Raw genomic sequence first — 6,000 nt, 5'->3', positions numbered from 1 at the left:
GTGAGTAAATATTTCAGGAATTCTAAATATTATTCATTATAATCATGTCTTTATTGAATAAAATTAGATCCAATATTCAGATAAGTTTCGCAAAGTTGATGTTCTTCATCAGTTAGTTAAATAATAAGTAAAGCTAGGAAAAATTCAATCTGAGGATATAAGTTAAGAAAGATTTTACAAGTAGAGAAACTCTAATGAGTTTGTTATAAATTTGTGTTTAAGCTGCTTTAGGAGATTTAAATAAATTAGAGACATCCTCCTTTAATATAAAGGGATGTTAATCAACGACTTTACTTGAAGAGCAATAGACGAAATGAGTTTACACTCTAGAGGCTGTGGTTACTTAATTACTTGCCAGCTGGGTTAGAAGGCTTCCCAGTCTAGCTATTCGTCCTCCATAACGATAGATAGAAGTTAAAGTTAAACAATATGTAATTTTCATAATAGATCCTATTGTCGGTTTGTTTGTTGGGTTTCATATCAAACAGGAATTGCTTAGTTTCTTTCCGCAGAACAACCTACGATCTCTGAAATAGTCGAATATCTCTTTCCACTACATTCTAAATGCTGAGTCAAGTGGCCATGGACAGTGGGAAGTTACTGTTTCCTCAGAATCTCACTAAAGGCAATATTCTCTTAACTAAAATACGCAGAACACTTCATAGGCTCCATTCATTCTAAAGTGACTCATTCGGTAGTCTGATATTCTTTCAACTCAAAATTTTAGTTAATTATTTGATTCTAAAAAAAAAATATATATAGTTGTTGGATTCGAACAATAAACTAAAAGGTCTATTTAGAGGAGAGCTTCTCCTTCCCTTAATGAAACCGTAGAAATAAAATTTCCTGGAAATGAGTTTCTAAAAGATGGGCTTTGCAAGGGTGTAGCGAGCAAACTGCCCAATCATATTTGTGTAAAGTCACTGGAACCATCTTAAAAAGCTATAAACTGTGAATCAGTTCGGTAAAGGGGGCACTTTTGAACGATTAACTTGTATTATTTGCTTTATTAATTGAATCAATATTAAACAGGTGTCGAAACCGCACATTACATTGGAATTAATTGGAAGTTTCACTCCATCCCACCTTTACTCGTGAAGTGTCAATTTTTCCTAGACAAGTAAATACACTAGAAATACTATTTTTAGCTGGAATAAGTAATACATAAGTAAGAACAGAGACTTAACTTGGTTTCTATCAATTCAGCGGCGACAGCGTTGTCTTACCGACACCAGCTCAATAGAGATGTTAAATTCAAGTCGTCCCAATAATTTTTGTTGTAATCAATTTTATCTCGTTTTCAAATCTGGCTGCTGCAATTGAGTATCTTTCTATTCATAAGTTGGAAGCGATATGTAGAAGCACTTTATTTAATATCATTATAAGCAAAGGAGGATAAGAACTAAAAATAGTCATTATAACTATCAAAGACTAAAGGCCAAACAAATTTCTTCATATACAGATAAAATATAAACAAAATCTATCGAGTAGTTTTCGAGATATTTGAAGTTGAAGATTTCACTGTTTCAAACGAAAGCAAATTTTAACTGTAAATATCTCGTTTCCTACTCGACAGATTTTTACTAAATTTTATACAATTATGCACAAAAGATGTCTCCATATACATATACAATATAAACAAAATCTATGGAATAGTTTTCGAGATATTTAAAGTTAAAGATTTCACTGTTTCAAACGAAACCAAATTTAACTCTAAATATCTCGTTTCCTACTCGACAGATTTTTACTAAATCTTATACAATTATGGACAAAAGATGTCTCCATAAACAGATGAAATATAAACAAAATCTAACGAGTAGTTTTCGAGATATTTGAAGTTGAAGATTTCACTGTTTCAAACGAAACCAAACTTTCACTCTAAATATCTCGTTTCCTACGCGACAGATTTTTACTAAATTTTATACAATTGTGGGCAATAGATGTCTCCATATATATTTATATTGATAAACAAAATCTATCGAGTAGTTTTCGGGATATTTAAAGTTGAAGATTTCACTGTTTCAAACGAAACCAAATTTAACTCTAAATATCTCGTTTCCTACTCGACAGATTTTTACTAAATTTTATACAATTGTGGGCAATAGATGTCTCCATATATATTTATATTGATAAACAAAATCTATCGAGTACTTTTCGGGATATTTAAAGTTGAAGATTTCACTGTTTCAACCGAAACCAAATTTTAACTTCAAATATCTCGTTTCCTACTCGACACATTTTTACTAAATTTTATACAATTATGGACAAAAGATGTCTCCATATACAGATACAATATAAACAAAATCTATGGTATAGTTTTCGAGATATTTAAAGTTAAAGATTTCACTGTTTCAAACGAAACCAAATTTAACTCTAAATATCTCGTTTCCTACTCGACAGATTTTTACTAAATCTTATACAATTATGGACAAAAGATGTCTCCATAAACAGATGAAATATAAACAAAATCTAACGAGTAGTTTTCGAGATATTTGAAGTTGAAGATTTCACTGTTTCAAACGAAACCAAACATTCACTCTAAATATCTCGTTTCCTACGCGACAGATTTTTACTAAATTTTATACAAATATGGACAAGAAATGTCTCCATATACAGATAAAATATAAACAAAATCTATCGAGTCGTTTTCGAGATTTTTAATATTGAAGATTTCACAGTTTCAAACGAAACCAAATTTCAACTCTATGTATCTCGTTTCCTACTCGACAGATTTTTACTAAATTTTATACAATTATGGACAATAGACGTCTCCATATACAGATAAAATATAAACAAAATCTATCGAGTGGTTCTCGAGATATTTGAAGTTGAAGATTTCACTGTTTCAAACGAAACCAAACTTTCACTCTAAATATCTCCTTTCCTACTCGACAGATTTTTACTAAATTTTATACAAATATGGACAAAAGATGTCTCCATATACAGATGAAATATAAACAAAATCTATCGAGTAGTTTTCGAGATATTTGAAGTTGAAGATTTCACTGTTTCAAACGAAACCAAACTTTCACTCTAAATATCTCGTTTCCTACGCGACAGATATATACTAAATTTTATACAATTATGGACAAAAAATGTCTCCATATACAGATAAAATATAAACAAAATATCGAGTAGTTTAAGTTATATTTAAAGTACCTAAGGTGTTTTGCCAAAACGATATGCCAGGCGAACATACGATAAAACGTTACATTTATATCTCACGTCCTGAGCATAAATTAATTAGCATCTCTTTCAGCCGTATCATGGCTACCATGTCTGTGCCCACTATCAGCAGTGGTGCCCGCTAGGCACGTGGCCTGATAGGATAGTAAAATTATATTAAACTCCTGAATTAAAGGGATAAATGCATCACACAACTGTTTGCCCATTTTTCTCCCGGCTTCCTTGTTCCTATCTTTCTTCTTTTAAGATCACTAGAGACAGAAAAAAGTTTTGTTTCCTTCAGTGGTTTACGTGTGCATTTGTTAAAAAAGTAAAACCCCTCCTGGAGTAACTAGCGTTTCTTGGCTTACGTCAGCTTCAGAGGAAACACTGTAGTTCCACAAATCGGCTTAGCTTACCGGGAATGGTAGGAGAATGTTTCTTATCTGGAATAGGGATAGGTAATAATGCCCTAAGGAGTGGTTGTTCTAATCTGCCGGTTTCCCACTCTCCAAGGGACCTCGCTAGAGAGCCTGGGTAGTTACTCGGTTAGGATGTATATACTCTCAAGAATGCGGGATGAGAGTTTCAGGAAGGAATGCATTGAACACAAGGGAGAGGTTAACTTTTCTTTCTGGAACTTTTCTGAGAAGCCTGGTTCCATAATTTAAGAAGGCTGCCCCGGAATATTTTTTCTAAAGAATAAAAATTCTTCCTGGAATTTCTAAATTGAAACTGGGTGAGTTGTTTTTTCATCTGAGGAAGCGTCAGATAAGTTGTCTGAAGTGACATCTGTTGGAAGTTAAGTTAATCTGATAAAATAAGCTGCCAATGTTCTGAGTTTGTAGAAATTGACACGATTCTCTTTTTTCTCTCTCAGTAGCCGTGCGGTTAGAGGCGAGCCTACATAGATAATATGTATTATGGTACTGTCTACGCCTAGAATTTTGTTTAATGTTTAATAAAAGAAATTTACAGTAAAGTGTGTTTGCTAGTCGCCTCCGTCCACAATATGAATGAATGAATGAATGAATAAAGACGTTTATTGATTTACATATTCAAGTACATACAGAAATATACAAAAAACATCACTAGACAATGATCTTTCGACCGTCTGTCAAGCTGTTATCAAACTAGAAATTATAAAAAACAAAAAAAGACAAAATAATGACAAATTATAAGAAATAAATACTATAAACAAAAAGACATACTCGTTACACTAATAATAATATTCCCTTTCTAACTAAAAATTAAATTCTTTAACTAAAAAATCTCTGTAGGAGGACGCCGCAGCAACGAACTTAACCAAACCCATCCAGTCTCCGCCGTTTAAATAAAATAAACATTGTTCATTGTCCAATTGGCTCCTGTTAAAACAGGTTAATCTAAATTCTTTTAAAATTGGACACACTGCTAGAAAATGAAACGTGTCTTCAGTAGCATTTAGATTGCACAAGGAACAAACAAAATTACTGTCTTTTAACCAGGGTTTATAATTTAATGGCAATGACTCAGTTCTAATTTTAACGCAAAATTTGATATGTTCAAAATTATTTAACTTTAAATAACTATTGTTTAAATTATAAGTGAGTTGGGAGTACAATGTATGGTAGATAGCGGATTGAGCTTTAATTAAAAATTGCTGTTTAAATTCATATTCAATTTGGTTAAGGATAAAATTTAAACTTTCTCGGACATTACTACTTGTTAAATTTTCTAAATTGATTGACCAGTTGTGTTTATTTGATATATGTATCCATTCTTTAAACCAATAAATTTTCCTGCTAATTATTTCTTTTGCCATCATCAGTGGTAGTCTGTCAGGTGGTAGTTCGAGCACTCTAATGATATAATTAATGTGCAGCTTCAATGTAAACAAATACAATGGGGATAATCCTGTCTCTAAATACAAGGCATAATTAGGCACATTTCTTGGAAGTCCAAACAATCTTTTTATAAAATACCTTTGAAGCTTTTCTACTTCATCAAAGGCTTGGAACCCCCAAATCTGACAGGCATAACACATTACTGATCTAGTGGTGGCATTAAAAATTTCATATTTATTATCTAAACTAACTTTATTATTACAAACAACTTCAGACCATGAGCTATTAATGCTAAATTTAGAGAGAGCAAGTTTTTCCTTTAAATGAACATTCAGTGCAAGACTCGGAGTTAAATTCATTCCTAAATACTTATAATTGCGTACAACCTCTATAGTGCTATTTCTAAATTTCCAAGTTTCATTTTTTGCTCTTTTCCCACCTCCAGGCTTACAAATCATGATTTTAGACTTGGACAAATTTACTTCAAAATTAAAGGTATCACAATAATTTTCCAGATCTTTTATCATTCTTTGCAAAGAGACAGGATCCTCAGCCAAAAACACTACATCGTCCGCAAAGAGAAGCATTTTTACTTTCTGCCGACCCACCCTGACTCCACCCCAATCAATGAAGTCATTAAGATCGTTAAGGAAAAGCGAAAAAAGGAGTGGGGATAAAACACAACCTTGCTTTACTCCCATATTGGTTTCAAAACTCATTGAGAGACCTTCCTTAGTCCATACTGATGCTCTTGTTTTCTCGTAAAGCTTTCGAATAACATTAACAAACTTACTAGATACTCCATAATTCAAAAGTTTATACATAAGTACACGCCGATCAATACAGTCAAATGCTGCGCGAAAATCTATAAAAAATAAATAAACTTTCTTTTTTTCCTGGAATTTACAATGGATAATGCTGCAAAGATTAAAAAGGTTATCGTTTGTGGAATACCTTTTTCGGAAGCCCGCTTGATATTCATTTAATATATTATTCTTTCCTACCCACA

Source organism: Rhodnius prolixus, unplaced genomic scaffold, assembly GCF_049639745.1.
Source record: "Rhodnius prolixus isolate KJV_2025 unplaced genomic scaffold, Rpr scaffold_25, whole genome shotgun sequence".
NCBI lineage: Eukaryota > Metazoa > Arthropoda > Insecta > Hemiptera > Reduviidae > Rhodnius > Rhodnius prolixus.
Note: the sequence above shows the minus strand (reverse complement) of the source record.